Raw genomic sequence first — 19,297 nt, 5'->3', positions numbered from 1 at the left:
GGCAGGCTCTGGTGGGATGTGCCAGGTGGGGGCTTGTGCCAGGTGGCGGGGCCTGATCCTTCCTTCAGTGGAGCGTGCTGCCCCATGCAGGCCTCCCAGGCTGCCCAGCGTGTCTTGCTGGCTGCCACTGCGCTGGGCCCCAGTAAAATGTGCTGGGCAGCCCAGGAGGCAACGCCAGGTGGTGGGGCTTGTTCCTTCCCTCTATGGAGCATTCCCATCTCTGCTGCCTGGTGCAGGCCACCAGGAGCATTCTGCCAGAGCCTGGCACCAGCAGCAGCTGGCAAGATGCACTGGGCAGCCCGAGGGGTTTGCACCGGGCGGCAGGGACGGGAGCACTTGTAGAGGGAAGGACTAGGCCCCTCAGAGCCTGGTGGCTCCTTCATTTTTATAGTGCTGGGCCACCCCTGACTGGTTGTCAGGCACATGCCTTCAGGCCCCTGCTGTTGCTGCAGGCCCTCCCCCATGCCCAGCCCTTGTCTTTGGGTGGCATCCCTGGGGGTTCACTGCTGTACATTTGGCAGCCTGGCCAGTGGTGGGAGGCAGGGCATGCTATGGTGGCCCCCTCTGGGACTCACCTGGGCCTGGGCGTGGGGGTTGGGGGGGGGGGGTGGCTGGCAGCCAGACAGGGGTGGCCCCCACTCATCTTCCCTCTACAGTCTTTGAGATGCTGGGGGGCATGTGAGGGCACCCCCCTCCCAGCTTCTGGCCTCAGCCACTGCAGGCATTTGTATGTCTTCCGCCACTGGAGATGAGTGTGAGTTCCCTTTGCTCATGATAAAGTCTACACAGCTTGGAGAAACCTTCATACATTGGATTGATTCTGCCTTGGGCTTTTTCACTGTCTGTACTTAGCCTTTGAAGCTTTGTTACCATTAGTAGATATGTGAAAGCTCAGTGTAGTGCAGGGGTTGTGTACCTGTATATATTTCGTTCTAGCTTAGTCCAACTGAGCAGCATTGAGCAGAAACTACTGGTTGATTGTGTTTTTTCATATTGACTATTGGTCCTGCAAAGTATGTTGGGTCAATCTCTTTATCTACATATCTAATAGTTTAACTGGTGCAGTTAGCATCAGACTTATGCAGAGGCACAATGGATCCATGACTAAGAGCCCCAGCTAATTGGTGTCCATAATGACACCAGTTCTCAGCCATCATTTTATTTTTATTTTTTAATTGTTCCTAGCCTCGTGGTTGTGAAGAAAACTTTTAAAATATGGCCTGTTTGAAACATGCATTGATGTTCAATGTGCACTTGCAAAAAAATAGCTATTAAACCATAAAATACCTCATTCATAGCAGTGAGATGTTAACTCTGAAGCTACTCTGGACACTTCCTACCAACACAACCTGCAGAGGATCCTGTGCGTGGCTCTGGTTGCTGCTATGTCTGTGTTGGGGTGTGTTTAACAGGATCTCCCAGATATAGAGTCCTGCAAGTGAAAACTGAGTCCTTTCCCTATACCTAAAGAGAGAGGGAGCAGTAGTATGGGGAAGTTTGTCCTTCCCCAAGATGAGTAATGGTAAACCTTGCACTGTCCCAGCAGATACCTTAGTCATGGACATTCTCACTTCATGAGGAACAGATTGAGATCGTGCAGATGAAGCCATGGAATCTTGCATAGAGTACGCTTAGAATACACCCTAAATCTATGCAGATATACTTTGGCTGCCCTAATTCAGCCCTGGATGGATGCTACGTATGTATACATGTATACATGATTAGTTCCACAAATATACATTGCAGGGGAATCAACACCTTTTTCTTGTTAAAGAGCCCAGTCCATTATGACATTTGAAGCTGGAACTGATCTAAGCTCTTGATTACCATTCCAGGGGGCAGCCATTCCCACAAGCTTGCCCTTCATTTGCAATGAGAATTACAATGTATTATGAAAGGAAATTCTCTCAGGACTTGCAGGCTCCTAGTTGCAGACTTAGGAGCCTAGCCCTTAAGAGCCCATGAGGCAGAGTTTCCCCAAAAGCAGCATCACAAAATCCAGCTACTTTTAGACTAAGCTTTGGGCAGGGCAGGACAAGGTACTAGCAGTGATGTGATCTGTGCGCCAGATGTTGGCCATTTAGGATTACAGGAAACCCTCGCTATTTGTGGGTTCGGCATTCGCGGTTTCAAATATTCGCGAAAGTCAAACCCGCATTTTAAATACACTTTATACACTTACAGGAACTCCTCAGGAGCTCTGCGCTTCCTGCCGCCAGGCTCCCACCACTGCCGCACCTCCCCCCCTCCTCTGGCCAGGGGCACTGCAAATACAGATTGTGCTAATTAAACTATGAGCTAGTCCAGAGCTGTCCAACATCTGAGCAGCTAAGAGCCACATGCCATGCAGACCAAAGACCCCAGGTCCGCATGGGTGTCGCCACCACCCCGGCTGCCCTGTTGCATCCCCCCTCCCACACAGCGTCTGGCTTACCCACCTCCTAGCTGTTTGGGCAGCTTCCCTTCCCCCGCCTCCCCCAGCAATCTGGCTCCCCTTGGCTAGGAGATGGGGTGAGTCAAGCTTTCTGTGCTACAGTTGCCCATGCTGCTCATGGAGGCACTGGGAAGCCTGGCTCCCTCCACTCCCCACATGGTGCATGCAGCTGGGCAGGGGAGGAGGGGAGGGCAGAGCAGAGGAGGGGTTGAGCTGTTCAGTGCTCTTTCTGTTCTGCATTTTGCACCAGCAGCTCTGTAGCACAGGCAGCCCAGCTTCCTCTGCATAGACAGAATGGGGTTGCTGCATGCCTCTCTGGAAGAAGGTGGAATCCAGATAGCCTGGCACCCCTTCCACCACACTGTTGCATGCACAGCCTGACAACACCCCCCGCTTCCCTTCCCAGCCATACACACAACTTACCTGCAGTGTGGGCAGGCTCCTTTTTTGCCACATGTGCAGCTCAGGCTGTTCAGCCTCCTCTGACTAGGGCATCAGGAGCAGATGGGAGGAGGGAATGGCAGACAGGCAGGAGCCCACAGGCTATATGCTAACCCTTCAGCGACTGCATGCAGCCCGCAGTCTGCCACTTGGACAGCCCTGACTAGTTCATTGCATATGCAAGTGGAACTGTAGCCTGATTTATCCAGCTTAAAAGGTTGAGCATTGAGCTAAATTTGCCTTTGTGCAATATAGTACGGAGCTCTCAAGGAGAACAAATTATGCTAAAATTGGGCAGTCAGATTCAGCCTTGTGCTAAAATAAAATAGAATTAATCCTTATGGAAATTTTGTACTGTGGACACAGCCTTAGCATTTAATTCCCACTGGGGCCATTATTATAGTTTAGGAATCCATTCCCTGAACCAGAATATTGTTTTTTTGGCCTTTTTATCTTATTTTATTTCCTTCTTTATTGATTATTTGACCTGCATCTTTTCAAACACTATTCCAACAAAAAATGTTTATCTTCAAAATACAATCGCCTTGCATAGATGGCAGGTAGCAATTTTTTATGGGCTATTAACTTTTTGTCATTTGTTGCTAGTCTTCCCACACCGATAGACACAAGCAACATGGTTCTTAGTAATTTTCCACATTGAATGTTTAGATAGATATCTATATATACATGCATAGCTATATTAATAAAGCCCAAAAATATCATCCTGTGGTTTCAGTGGGGTTACATGCACATACGCACGTGGGCACACACTTAAAACCCTTAAGTCTTTTCTTCTATAAAGCCATGCAGAGCATAAAGTGAACTAAAGGTGGCAGTTGTTTTTAATATCCAGTGGGACCAAGCCCTAGTGTTAAGAACCTTTCAGCTTTCGAGAAGAACAGAAGAACTCCGGTAATGCCGTTTGACTTTCATATCTCCAACATCATTGATACATTGTGCCAGCCTATGTTCACCCTATTTCTTTACACTGTTGTGCTATTAGTTGTTCCCTTTAGATTGATATTGTTATAAGCTCTTCTAAAAACTGAGACACTGAGTGCATGTCAGAGATGTGTAGTGTTTTGATTTCTCTTTGACAATGTATTCTACTGAAAAGTAAATCTAGGCACTCCATTTCCATTACCTCATGATTTGTGGTGTTCTGGGGCATCCAACACAGGAGCTGTGTAGCGAGAAGGATCACAGCATTTGAACGTCGTTATGCACCGTCCTTGGATGAGCTCCTGTCAATAACTTGCAGAGCCGCCTCATTTCAGAAAAATCTCTCATCATGTGGCTGCTGCTTTCCTAATCAGATGGAAACCGTGTTAGTAGTGGCACTTTTGCAGGCATTTCTACTTCCACTGCTATGCCCTCCACCCCCCGTAGAGACTGTGACTATTTTGTGCTGTTTGCCTTCACCCAGCAATTCTCAGTAGAGCTGAAGGTCTAAGGTATCTATGCAGAAATGGTAGAAGGTCATAGATGATCTTGTCAGACTACTTTGGTTTGAATCTAGCTGGGGCTGAAAGTGTTAAAGGAGGTTTTTCCAATCCAAGTAAATGCACATGGAAAATTTAGAATTTCTTACAGAAGATGAAATAGATTGTGTATTAATGGGCTAGAGATGGACATTACACATAAACCAGTTTAAGTGATGAAGAACTAGTTTAAACCTGTAACAGAACAGACATTCAGCGCGCTTAAACCAGTTTGAAAATGGCTGAAACCAGTTTGAGATAAAGCTGGTTGAATGTAGTATCAGGCTTAACTGATTTGGGTCAAACTGGTTTATGCAAAGTCTGTCCCAGACCCCTTCCTGGTTTAAGTTAAACCAGAGTCCCCCAGCATCCCAGCTGCTTTGCAGCCCTGGGTAGGGCTGTCTGCTCCAGAGCAGGGATGGCTCTGCCCCTCTGCTCCCTGGCTGAAGCTCCAGGGGAGAATGCAGATACAGCAACATCTGCCTGGCTTCCCCCTGCCCCCCCCCCACACTCCTCACCACTCCCTGCTCAAGCATGGATTCCCCCCTCTCCCACAGAACAGACATAGCCAGCATGTGGTATGGTAGCGAATGCTGAGAGGTGTCTGTGTAAGGCAGACAGGACAGTGTCCGTTTAAGGATTTTTGGAGCTAATCAGCTCAGCTGGTAATGTCCCTCCGTTCCTTCCTTGGAAAAAGCTGTTTAAGAAAAGCTTGAACTAATGAAAGAGGTTTTTGTTTTGTTTTGATGGGTGCTAAATGCTATCAACTCCCTGCTGTGCAACTAAATGCTGTTATCAACTCCCTGCTGGCTCCCTCACTGGTCAGGAGCAGCGAGGGGGGGAGGGGGCCCCTCCCTAATCAGAGCATCCTGCTGGGGCCTGGCCATGCTCCCCTCAGCTCAGCATTGTAGAAGGGAAGGGAGGGCTGCTCTAGCACCCCCCAGCTTCTAACCTGAGCCACTGCAGGCATGTGCCTCCATTTCTTCAGTCCAGAGGGGATGTTTGTACAGTTGCAAACTGGTTCGGCCTAGCCAGGTTAGACTAACCTGCAAAGATTGAATCAATTCAGGCTGAGGCTTTTTGAATGTCTGTCCCTAGCCATGGAGGCTTCCCTTAACTGAACCTATCATTTTGTGTGTATTATTATGCTGCCACAGAGGCTTAGGTATTTAGTATCAGGAGCTGTTTGAACATGGCCTTCTTTAGAAAGTGGGGTGAATTGCTGATTCCAGATCTTCACGTTAAAGACAACTGATAGACAATAAGATTGGCCACTAAATGGAGTTCAGTGGTAGGTCTGCTATTATCATAAATTTCCAGTAATCTCTACTTAAAATGTCACCATCTACTGAAAATTATTTGTGATGTTGCAGTTTTTCCTTACACTGTGATAATGGGGAAATAACTGCAGATTTTCAGGGGCTGTTGTGGGAACTACGGCTAGTGTTTACTTTGTGTTGATCATCATTGTACTGTTTGTCTTGCACCCTAAGTAATACATTGCAAGGTCTTTCTAGAAGGATGTTGTAAGTGGAAGGTTTAGGCAGAAGTCTGGGTTGTCAAATGGATTACTCTTCATAAATATCGTGAGTTGAGTGCAATGCGTTAGGTGTCATGAGTATCAAAGTCTCCAGTCCATTCATAGGCTAGTTACAGTAACCACAATGCAAATATCTTTGTACTGGCCTACCACTTCACTTCAGTCCCAGCTGAAAGAACCGTAGCTTGAACCACAGCTTAGAGACAATCGTGATGATGGGTTTTGTGGTGTGTTTCTCATTCCACATACAGTTTATGCCTCTCAGCAGTCTCACCATATGGTTTTGGGGTTTGTTTGTTTTTTTGGTCACCACTGACCTAACTTTGATTTCACTGATCACTTTGTTTCTGTATTTTCCATCCTCGTCCAGTTGTATTAACTCTGTAAGAGAGAGTGAAAGATTTGTGGAATATGTTATCCTACTGTGACTCTCATAAATAAGAGCATCTAGTTTGCTTTTTATTTGCATAGCCAACTTCTACTCAAAGGAAACTTGAAGATTTCATACAGGCACAGAAAGAAAAAATCTTTTGTAGACATTTCAGCTTGGGAGAAGTGTTTTGGTGCATATTCATTACTATTCTGTACAATACTATAGGACTGGACAAGTTTGATAAATAACAGTGGGTAGGTTTTAAAAAAGAATTGAACAAAGCTGAGATCTACTCAGTTCGTATTTTAGCTCGCCTGGCATTGCATGAATGTTTTATTGTTGAATGGACATAATGATCTGTAGCACTTTGTCCCTAGTTCACATGAATTAACAGACAAGTGAGGTAATATTGATTATGTTTATTCATATGATTATGCAGTTTTTGTGACTCTCTAATGAACCATGGTAACTCAATTACATCATTCAGAAAATGGAGCTAAGAGGGATTTCCTGGGTTGTCAATTCCAGTCTCCTACTATCGCAAGCAAAGACATCCCTTCCATAAATTGATTAACATGCCATATAACTAATAAACTGATTGAGCTCATTTGAGTGAGTTCCTCTGTTTTGAAGTCACTGAAACTGTTGTAAAAGTAAGAATGAAACTTTGTTTATAGCAGGATTTGAATAGCATGGCAAGCCTTGGGAGTTTATGCAAATACATTAGATGCGTTGTTTCCATTAAGTCTACTGTCAGTTTTGCCTGTCAGTAATTTCTGTCCGTTTTTTCCTTACTTAAAATGAGTAAAGTGTCAAGAACAATTAACAGAATGGCGTTGTAAACCAGAATGGAAACCAGGCATTTGTAACGGCTCAGAGAGTTTCTGATGTTTCCATCTGAAAACGTCTAGAAATGTCTCGTGCCCAATAACCACTTATTTCATGGTTTAGTTGACCATAGCAATTTGTTCCCTATTCATTCAGCCCTATAAAACTACATATAGCAGCTGAAATCAGGAGATGTTAAACTGGGGGGGTGGGGGGCGTTTTAACAAGAGGGGATAAATATTTGATTGTCTTTTTGTTTTTGAATGAAGACTCCTTTCACCAAAATTGGGTTTTAATCCCAATTTGCCCATGGATGCAACTTAATTAAATGGGTGGTGTGTGTGTGTGTGCTTCTCCCACGACTTCCAACAGTATGCTGATGGTCTTTTGCCAGTCAGCTTTTCATTTGAAGAAGCCAGTCTAAAGATTGAGAACATCGTAACTATTTTAACTGTTTCCTTAGTTCTCAAAACTTTAGATCACTAAACATCAAAGGGAGACAGCTGTTTTTATTCAGCTGCTATTTTTCTCCCTATTGCTAACCAAGTGGTATTTGTAAATCTCTGGGGAACATAATTATAATTTTATTCATAAATTAACATCCAGAGAACTTGACTATTTGGAGAATGCTCCTTTTACCTGATACTCGCATTACTCCTACAAAATATAAAAAACAAACCAATTCAAGCTAAGCACTTTGAAGATTGTTGGGAGGAGGTGTGTTTTGTGGGGGGGTGGTTTGTTAGGTTTCTTAATACTACAAAATGAATCTATGTATTTCACTACTGAGAGCAATGTATTGCTTCACATTTACTGTGGAGGCAGTTTCTTTCCTTTTTATTTTTAAATGGATGTGCAGTTCTCCAAATACAGCAGAAATATTTTCAGATATAAAGCACTGGTGAATCTGTCACATACAGTTATAGCAAACGTATTCTCAAAGCAACAAGGATATCTAAAGTGAAGTCATCTTCCCAATAGCTTACATAACCTCCTAATATACTGCTTTGGTATTTCAGCAATCTCAAAACAGTCGCATTCGAGGTATATCACTGAATTCTTTGAATGAGAATTAAGAACTGGAAAGTGTGTAATAGCTTTCATTTGGATGGATGTTTTAAGTATCAGACTTATTGAAGACTCGGAGAATTTGCCTTATTGACAGTATCTCTTTATGGGGAGTCTCTGTGTGGCCATAATCTACCAACAGCCACTCCGGAGTATTTAAAGAAATATAAAGGCAAGGGTTTTGATGCATGAAAAATGAGCTTATATGTCACATGATTGCATGAGGAAATAATTGTGGTCCAGATGTTCAGCTGGTATACATCTGTGTTGACTTCAATGTACACCAGCTGCTGGTGGTATTATTTCAAAGATTTCATAGATTTTTAGGGTTGGAAGGGAGCTCAGTAGATCTTCAAGACCGACCCCCTGCCCTGGGCAGGAAAGAGCACTGGGGTCAGATTTGTATGAAGTAAGGTTGGATTAAACCAGGGTGCCAAAGATCCAGCCCACAGAGTCCTGCGATATAGTCCGTGTTGCTGCCTGTGGGTCTCAGACCGGCCCTGCTGCACGTGGTCTATGGGGGTGAAGTGGGCATGTTTGCTGCACACAGCACATGGGGCCAGTCCAGGATGCACGCTGCATGCAGCACCCACGCCTGACTGGCCTGTTGTGCTGGATCCAAGTGCAAGGCTAGTGTGTGGGCCTGATAGGTCCTGCAGACCCATCCTGTGCCCCTTATCCAGCACGCATTTTTGGATCAAACCTTGCTGAAAGTACTAGCACTCAATGCTGGGTTGCATTCTGAGCCTTGGCTAACTTGCGTGTGGCACAAACCAGAGGTGGTGCATTAAGCATTGTAGTCCCCACGTCCTCCCCTCACTCCCTTTAGGGCCTGAAAGCTACTTGACGTTACATACGCTAGCCCTAGTTACCCCTGCTGTTCCTGAGACGCTTCTTGACTTGACGCCGGAGGTTGGTGGAAGGTTAGCACAAGAACTGCTGCGCGATGCAAAGATTTCTTCACTGGCCAGTTCATGGTTTCACAGAAGCTCTGCCCAGGGAGAACAACGCAAAGTTGCTTTAAGAGACCGGAGAATCTGTGCTTCTCCTTCCTAACTAATCAGAAGCCTTTTGGCTCCGATTCTAATCTTATGTGGGCATCACAGATGAGTGTAACTCAATTGGCTTTAATAGTTATGGGGGAAGATTTCTTTTTCCTGAGACAGCATTCTAATGGGGCAATATAAATTCCAAGGCAGAAGGGAGCTATCTTTATCAGACGAATTGTGCTCCAGAATATGCTTATTTAATGTTTTAACAGGGAGTTTTCTTCAGTTTATTGTACTGAAATATGGTCTCTCTCTTCCCATGCGTGCCTTCTGCTTGGTTGTTGTATACCACCTCTGCTCCGGACTGGCAGCTACACTTGGCATTCCCATTAACGTGCCCACAATGGACAGGGGTGCATTAATAGCCAAATCTGTCTGCCTCCCTATCACAATAGGGAACTTGCAGGCACTTCATTCCCCACTTCTTTCCCCTTGTCTTCCTTATGTCGTTCTCCTGTTTAACACCAGTGCTCTCTTCCCCTCCGACATGATCGTTTCTGAATAACCGAGTGACTGAAGGTCAGAAGCTGAACCAGCCGTGTATGCTGTGTGGGACGTGGGAGAGGAGCATGATCATACAAACCAAAATCCCTCAGTTATGAGGAGCCAGAACTGCCCAACATTACTAGTTTGAGGAGGTTGGTAACTGCCCAGTAGCCTTACACTGATTCTCTCGGGACCTGATTGTCTGAGGAAATTTGGTAGAGAGGGGTAAATGATCATTAAGCCATTTGTTAGCAGTGAGGCCAGTTAAAAGTAGTCTTCAGCTCCTTACCTGTGTGCAGCCAGTGAGCCCAAGCTATATGCAGGCCCCTTGTGGGGCTGATGGAAAGGACACACATGGAAAAAGATACCAGCACTTCTAGCTGAAGGAAGGATCTACAAGGGCATGCATTTTGTATGCAAGCTCAACCCTTTTCCATCCAACCTCTTCCACTCCAGCAGCACTTTAGGAGTCCTGTTAGCTGGGTTTCATCTTTCTGGCCAGAGAGAAATGCAACTAATCTGAGTTATCAGTTCTACTGAGGGTGACAAACCCTCTGGGGTATGGAGGAATATCTAAAATATGTCTTCTTATTTACATCATAAGGAGGAAAGATCAATAGTGTGATCTTGCATATCTTGTAAAGCTTTGCTTTTGTCTGCTCTAAAAGGTGGCACCTCCAGTAATAGGGTATGCGTCCTCTTCATCACTGCTGTGATGGGGCATAATAGAAGGACCTGCTTCCTGGAATTCCTCATTTGGGGGTACTAGCAAATACTTCTCTGGTCTGACCTTCCTAGTCTTATGAGAGTTGATGGAGTCACAGCTGTTGTGGCTGCAGGGCATGGCAAGGTATTAAGACTTATGGGATAAATGATGTTAATGGGAATGTTCATTTTTGAGAGAGAAAATAGATCCTTCTAACATAGGCTAATTAGATGAAAAATTCAGACTGGAATAAGAGAAAATGCTTTCAAAGCTGCTGTACTAAAAAGGACTGGCAACAAAAATAAAATTGAGCTTTTGTACTTTTTCACTTCTTTATAAACAAAGAGTGGAAAGTTTCTCATAACGGAGGTGTTGGGGGTTTTTTAAGAGTTTGTTTTTACAGTGGAAATGTTGTAACACTGAAGACTGGAGGGTTTGTGAATGTGACTGTGGACCCCAAACCCTGTAAGCTGAGTAACTGTGTGTAGGGGGGGAGGGTTTAATCAGATAGGAGTCTTTAGTTCTTTGTGTGTGCAGAGGGTTTTTTTTATACTTAATGAATACCAACAAAATATTTATATTTTGGTAAAAAGAAACCTGTGCTCACATTGCAGTAACCTTATCCTTTCACTGAAAGTGGTACAACTCAGAATAAAGAGTCCAGAGACGACAACTTATATCCCCTCTAGTAACACAAAGGATGACAAAAGATGTCTTTTTAAAGGAAAAACCAAAACTTGTCAGGTAATCTTTATTCATCAGGAAACAAAATAAGGCACAAATCCTTTGCAGTCACTTGGAGCTGAACAAGAAATGCCCATAAACATGCATCCGAAAGGTTTGCAATCGAAAGTGCCTGTGGTTTGCATCCGAAGGTTTGCATCCGAAAGTGCATGTGTTGATGTGATGGTATAAATGTTGGGAGATGGCAGTCGGCCCCTCTCTTTGTACATAGTGCCCTTCCACCCTGAAAAAAAATGCCTCTTGTGTTTTTATTGCTTAATGCTACTGGATCCCAAAGTAGATTCCCTTACATGTCAAGCCTGCCTTGGAAATTTATCACTGAAGTTTCCAAAGGTTTCTTCTACCAGAGTTGAAATGAAAAAAAACCACAATGGATATGCTACTCATTCGCTTGTGCAATCATCCTGGATAGATGCCCAGTCCCCTCTTTCCCAGGGGAGGGAACCCAGAGGTGTTCAGAGGTGTCTTCCCAGCCGACTCTCAACTCTTAAGCATGTTGGCACTATGGCAGACACCAGTTAATAGTCATCGTTGGGAAGTCTCTGTTCGCAGAAGTACTAGAAAGGTAAAATACTTTCTCTTCCTCTGAAGTAAATAAATAGTGTATAATTTGCTGACACAAACTATTTGCTTAAAATGGGCAATAGGCCTTGGGGAGATGTTTATGATCTAGGCTAGATTGACTTCAGCAAGCAGCAGCTGGTGCTTTCACACTGCTCGGATGTTGGAGGGATCATCTGTACTGCGAGGTAGAGGGAAGCAAAAAAAAAAATGCAGCTGCTTCTTTCTAGAGCTAATTTTAAAAGAGCAATGAGATAGTAATTACTACCCTTCCCAGCTGCTCTTTATGAGGGTAAGAGGTTTAATCATAGACCTAGGATGGAAGAGAAAAATGCTAGCCAGGCTGCAATCCAATGTTGCTAAAGTCTCTTCGAGGGGTACTTAGGAGTCATATCTCCTCCTCCTCCTAGTGGGAGTTACCTCACAAGGAGTATCCAGCACTTCTCGGGGTCAGGCCCTTTTATTTGATGGTTTTCCAGATGAGTAGCTGTGGTTGTGCTTTACCGATTGCTGTGCTTTCCCAGTATGCTTTCCCTAGGCCTCCAGGGGGGAGAGGCCATACCAAGACTCAAATGAGCATCCCAGTTCCCCCAAATGCGTGAATGCTGCAGATGGAGGAGGATTTCCTGTGGAGCTATTTCTGTCAACATCTCATCTATAGGAAATTCATACAAATAACTGATAAGTGCAATTAATGTGACAAAACATAAATATTTATACACCCATTGAGATGATGTTTCTTGCTAGTTACAAACAAAAGCATCTTGTGAACGCTGCTTTTTGACAAGTGAGCAAAATATGTATAGAAGGCGCCTCTGCATTAACTCAGCTGTGCTTCATTAACTCTCTGCAAATGTCAAGTGTTTGGGAATAACTAAACTAAAAAATAACAGGGGGCAGCTCGGTGGGAGTTCCTCTGGAAACACTCAAACTTTGGGGGAGCCGAGTGCCAGCTGGATTGTTCATTGCTGCCTTGTTAAGCCAGAGACGATGGTTAAAGTCACTCGTGTGTTTTTTACTTTGGGTCTTCCTTTTGAACAACCGCACTCATCGCATTGTGTAGAGGATAGAAGTAAAGCAGGGGGTACGAGTCGGGGGCTGCCACCTTCTGATTTAACCATGTTACCTCCCGCAGCACCTGGAAATGGGTTTGTCTTCGGAGGTGGGTCCCATCCTTGGGTTTTTCAGATTTGACTAATAGGAAAGTGCATTAGGACCGCCTCTGATTCAAGGTTTGTTTTTTCGCAAATCAAAACCCGGCTGATGAGATTTCTGAAAAGTTCTGCCTCCGTCATATTTTTGGTTGTCAGTTTTAACATATCATCTAGATGGATGATGAAATAGCGGGCAATTTCCATATCCTCCCTTTTAGGAGAGGGGATAAATTCATTTTGCCACAATATATTTGGTCTTTCCTGAGATGACTTCATTATGTGCTGTCTGACTGAAAATAATTGTCTGTGCTCCAGGGAAAACATCTGAGGAGCTGCCTTGAATCCAGTCAGTGTACAAACACAGCTTGTACACAACTTTAAGGCTAGATTCTCATATGTATTCTGTGTCCTTGGGTTAAGTCCTGATAAAAATGGATGGGGCCTCTAAGGATATCTATAAGAAATTGGGTAAAGCCACGGATGCTGTCTTTTGTGAGTGTTAATACCAGCTTCGTGAACTAGCACTTTTTAAATATGCCTTTTCAGTCCTTAATTTAACATATGGTTATTCATTAGATTGACTTAGTTGATGGCAGTATCAATCTGAGTTGGCTAGGATTGATGCATGAATTCTGAATAAAAGAACATTTTGCTTTTGTTAGCAAAAAAAAAAATAGTATGTGAGATACAGTGAAAGGGCTGTAAATCATCTTAAAATGTGTTTCATCTCATCTTTTGATTACCCAAATCAAAGTAGTAAAAATCCAATAGAGAATGAAGGCAAGAGCTCTGCGATGCATACTTGCTTTCCATGAGTCTCAGCTTGATGTTGCAGTGTTATTATTAGCCTGATCGTATTGCCTAGGAGTTCAAGTCACGGACCATATCCATTGTAGTACTAGAGGGACCATATCCTCACTGTGAGAGGTACTGCCTGGATTAAAAAATAAGCCTAAAAAGACTGTCTCTTCCCAAATTGCTTACAGTGTAAATATGTTTACAGGTGTTAACTGTTGGCATTCAGTGCTGAGTCTTTCTATGTATGCATGGGACAGGCCCGCTTCAGCTGCCTTGCCAAGTATCGTCTACAGGCTGATACTGGGTTTGCAAGGAGAGGGGAGGGAAGCCACTGAAAGGGTAGCATCCGGTTCTCACTGTTCCCACAAAATTTGTTGTTGGGATCAGCCCAAGAAAAAGCAGTGCCTATGTAAGGCTATTGGGAAAGCGGCAGAAAGTGTACAGGCAATGAAAGCATTCTGTATGGCTTGAATAGCCATCGGAGCCAGAATAAAGGCATATCTATTTCTTGTGTGGAAGCCCTGCTGATAAGCACGCCCCAGCTGCTCGCCCCCACTTTACAAGATCTGTCTGCAGCATCCATCAGGGGACATCCTCAGAGCAGTGGTTTGACAAGAGTGGCCAAAGGTGGGCTTTTCAGGAGCAACACGGAAGTCCCCGTGGCCCAGGGAATGTCCATTTTGTATAGATCACGGATATTTCTCTTTCCTGCCTGTCCCAATGAACAAAGAGCATCAAGTTTTATTGAGAGCTGGCATGAAGGAACTGAGGGTATTTCATATGCTCCTTAATGATCTGTGTTGAAAAGCTTGACCCATTTGTAACCGTATGCTTATGTCCATATTACCATGCTATTGACTGAACTAACCACAGGGCCCTTTGTTCCCTGTTCTGTTGAACTCCCCAGAAAAGCTGAATCAAAACTGCCAAAAATGTTCATATTTTAAAGTATACCTCTCTTATCTGTTTCTCTCCATATCAATGTGAAGAGTTTAAAAATCATACAATAAGCTTAAGCAGGTATAAGGTAAATTTTGGATATTTTGGGAAATTCCAAACTTTCAAAAGCGACCTCTACCTTTTTATACCCAAGTTCCTAAATGTTACTTTTCTAATACATCCTGTGGTTTGGGGATTTGTGATGTGGGTATGAAATAGTGTGTTTTGCTGGATCTTCAATTACTGCTGCTTTTGCCTAAAATTAACTTCAAAGTGTTGTAAGCAAAAACTCTGACTTAAAATATACTTTTCATTTCTTTGTTCACACTGTATGAAACTTTCTTGCACAAGTAGTGCTGAACAAAATGGTACTATTCAATATGAACAAGGATAGCAGAATCCGGCCTCTAGTATTTTAATGTACTTGCAAGTCCATCTGTGGCACTCCCCCATGCAAATGAGCATGTGTTAAGGAATGAAATATATCCTTATGCAGAGAGCCTGCAGAAGTCCAGGGCACCATTTGAGTTCGTTTCACTCTTACACCCAAAAAAGCGTGTGTGTGTGTGTGTATAAGACTTACGAAGTGGTGCCCAACCATTTGGTCCCATGGGCCAGATGAATGGTGCCAGGTCTGTCCATAGGATGGATCTAATCCATAGAGCTGATCCCACCCCATGGGCCTTGGAAATTTGGCAGCAGCATGCCCTTTGGGAATCACTGTCCTTATTAGGGGTGTGTGAAACGGGCCGTATTCGATATGGATTCGGCCCGAACTGGGAACAGTGATTCGATTTGTTGACTCAGATTGCTGTCCCCGATTTGATTCAGCCAAATCCGAATCTGAAGATTCGGTGCTGATTCAGAGAATCAGCGATTCGGACACAGACGCAGCTTTAAATGTCTTTTCTACATACCTTGAGATACCAGGCAGATTGTGAATGCTGTGAAGCTGCTGTGGATGGAGCATCCTACAGGAGTATGAGGGGGCTCCCTGCATGCTTGGTGGCGAACCCAAAAGTTGATCGGAAGTACTTTCAGTCCACTTCTGGGTCCACCGGGGAGTGCCCTGGGCCCCCCCATGACTCCTGGCTTGGTGACTGACTGCGGGGGGACCCCGGGGACCCCCCCAGACCCAGGAGGCACCAGTCGCCAAGCCGGGAGGGTGCAGGGGGGACCCCCTGCGCGCTTCCCGGCAGACCCAGAAGTGGACTGGAAGTACTTCTAGTCCACTTCCGGATCCACTGCTGAGCATGCTGGGAAGTTCCCCGCACTCCTGTGGGACTGTGCATCCACCCCAGCATTGCAGCATTCACAAGCCGCCTGGTATCTCGAGCTATGTAGAAAAAACATTTAAAGCCGTGTCTATGTTCAAATCTCCGAAACTTTCCAAATCTCTCTGAATTGATTTGGAGGGTTCCCATTCGATTCAGAGAGGAATCAGGAGACCCTTTAATAATTTGGATTACCAAATTGGGCCGAATCTCCACCAAATCGAATCAGGGACTGAAACTTTGCACAGCCCTAGTCCTTATATAATTAAGGAATTGATTTAGGCTCCTAGCCTACCATTGATCTCTTAGGAAAATACCTCTTGATGGAAATTCCTTGTGTGGTAAATGCTGAAAAAGGACCAGGCTGTCAGCAAAGAATTGCCATTTTATTTTTTAAATAATTTAAAAAAAAAAACCCTGTTTCTACTGCAGGATTGTAGTCTCAGAATTCTGGAAGGAGGCATGTAGTAGTAGGGTTTCAATGGTGGTATATCTCTAATGGTCCAGGTGATATGCAAGAAGCAAGGGGCTTTGGTGGTATCTTTTATTAAACCAACTCTAGAGATGTTAGACAAACTTTCTAGGTCTTGGAAAGAAACAGGTACAACTTAAGTTAAATTACAGATAAAACAGAAGCCTGTTTAACTTCATATCATACATAATCACTTAAAGGAATAGAGAGGAAAACATGCTTAGTTTTACTTTCACTACCAAAACTATCAGTTGAACAAATCTATTTTAAATTCTTCAGGCACTTGAGGAAATAAAAGCTGTTTAAAAAATCTATTTGATTAGGTGTGCTGTGGGGTGGAAGATGACTTCACATTTCCAGCCAAAGGAAATTTTTAAAAGCCAAGAGGAAATGAACAGCCCTTTAGGATCCCATATTTTCTGTGGACGCAAAAGTGACTACAAATAGGCATTTTGGCTGTGTAATCCACCTGATGAAATAACTAAATTATGACTGAAAATGGATGTTAGTAGCTCATCAAAATAATAAAATATAGAGATGTACTTTGAAGGGTAAGGTCTCCTGAGTCTAGTGATTATGCTTTTAAAAATTTGCTGAGAGAAAAAATGGAAAATATTAACATTCTTTTTTATTGTTTGATTTCATTCTTTTTTTTTTCTTTTCTCATTTGTAATGCTCACGTACTCAGGAAGTTGAGGTAGGTTTTTACTTTTAAACTGTAAATAAATTAATAACATTTGCAATATAATGTATATTACAGTCTAAACTCTTAATATCCATTATTAACATATATTTTATTTCCAATCCTGCAAAGCCCCCCTTTTTTTTTCTATTATGCATCCCATAAATTTGGTTTATGTAATGCATCTGAATGGTTTATCAAACGCATATATTTCTTATTTGATGTTTGCTCATTTAGGTGTAATACAAGCTTAACTTTCAGTTATTACTTATGTTTTCTTGCTGAATTATTTGGATAAAGGTTGAAGTGAATTCTAAATCAATCTTATAATACCAGAAATCTTCTCAGAAGGACTGCAGGATAGATTTAGTGACTAGTTTATTTGTCACATGAATAGTTGTAATTTATTTTAGAATGACTTCGTCAAGTTTTAACAGTTTTGAGACTTTAACAGTCTTGAGTCTGTTCAGCACCTTTCCATATCATTAATGAAATAAATTGATATCATTTCATTAATGATATGGAAAGGTGCTGAACAGACTCAAGAAATTTTGGAGATGTCAATAAACGAAGAAGGGGGGAAATTCTACCTAATTGTCCATGGAGCTGTGTTCATTTCCCCCATCAGCTATGCTGCTAACTTAGGGAAAAATTCAACCCTGCCTGACACAGAAAGGGGAAACAGATGCACCCACTTCTGCCTGCATCCCAGCAGGCAAGGCAGATTTCCACATGGCAGTCTAGAGACAAACTTAAGGTGCACCCTAAAACTTTTTTTGTTTTGCAAAGATGCAAACTAGGGTCCTAGTTCATGAGACTGACTAAGTGTTGTGCACATACAATTTCTGTTAGGAATGTCTACAACCCAGCCAGATACTCATGTATCCATTGGGGCTCAAGAATTTGGCCAAATATTTGCTTTAGTTACATCCACAAGCCAGTGGGCATTATAATGTTGATGGCAGGTTAAACCTGTGCTGTCCATGCAGTGTATGGAATGGTGGATTAAGCTAAATTCAGAACTGGGTAGATAGTTTCTAATGTAATCTGCTGGTCAGTGGATGCATCTTAACATGCCCTTTAATGCACAGAAAACTCCTTTATTGTGCCTTACAGTGTTGTATCAAAAGCCATGCTAATATGCTAATGCGCAATAAAAACAGGCTACTGTGCATTAAGCATCACTAAAAAAAGTGTGCACTTTCGTTACTGTGCATTAGAGCAGCCTAATGCGCATTTATTTAGTACCTTGCATTAGAGGTACTAAATTTAATGTGCAGTAGCAAAAGTGTATTCATGAATGTGTAGACACTTCCAGTGTGTCTCTTGTGTCCTCTGTGCCTAATCTTAAAGACACAAATCCCTGTTACAAACCCCAGCTACAAACCCTGGCTTTTTAGCTCAACTTGTAAAGACTTACACTTTCAATTCTGGCTTTTACCTGGTAAATGTCTACTGCTCGCCACGATGGCGGCAATCCTGGTGGCATTCCATGCAAACACTTTTTAAGGATAACAGGAGCTGTGTCAGCACTGCAGTTTGCTTGCCCCTCTGCAGGGAGCTAACACAAAACTAATACATCACTGAAACCAGAGTTTTAAGTAGGACTTAAATACACAATAGACTTTCTGTTTGACCTTTTATACAGGAATAAATGGGTAAATTGCACCCTTATGACACCAAAACATTTCACCTACAGTAGCGTAACTGTGGGGTAGGGACCGGGACTGGGACTGAGACATCAGCCCAAGGTGCCGACACAGGGAAGGGTGGGGATGGCACGAAGCAAAAATAGCAGCCACCAGCAGCCCAGCTGCAGCGTCCACCCAGTTACAGCTCTGACGGCCCTACGTTTTCTTTCATCCAACTGCTCTGTAATCCCTTATATCACTATAACAAGATTATGTAGCGATGAGTGTTGAAATTCTTTATGCTTAGAAATAATAAGGTTTTTCATAATGTATACACTTAAAAGAAGTCATGTTTTAGTATAGTATAATAAGGCAGAGCTTAATATAGTCTATTAAATCATATGTCTTGCGTGTATGTATATATAGGTATGAACTGTATATATAATACATTTTCTTCATTTTTGTAGATGGTTTTTCTTATTTTTCATACTTATTTTCATATGTTATTGTGGGTTACTGTTTGTGCACGTTCTAAAGGCAATATGGTTATTTTGCTTTTTTTTAAAAAGAAAGAAGTAGAACAGGAATCGCAGAAATAGATGCAGGGCAAAAAGTAGGTGCATTTGGCCCTTTTTA

The 19,297-nt window shown here is 43.1% G+C and overlaps 1 protein-coding gene across 2 annotated transcripts in view; it reads left to right on the top strand.

The window, feature by feature from the left end:
- The window catches only part of SPOCK1 (SPARC (osteonectin), cwcv and kazal like domains proteoglycan 1), a 500,723-nt gene that overhangs the window by 157,178 nt on the left and 324,248 nt on the right, over positions 1-19,297 (top strand). The gene's annotated exons all lie outside the window — the stretch shown is intronic.

The sequence above is a fragment of the Alligator sinensis genome, unplaced genomic scaffold, assembly GCF_000455745.1.
Source record: "Alligator sinensis unplaced genomic scaffold, ASM45574v1 scaffold111_1, whole genome shotgun sequence".
Lineage (NCBI taxonomy): Eukaryota > Metazoa > Chordata > Crocodylia > Alligatoridae > Alligator > Alligator sinensis.
The sequence above is the reverse complement of the archived record's forward strand: the minus strand, read 5'-3'. Positions and strand labels throughout refer to the sequence as shown.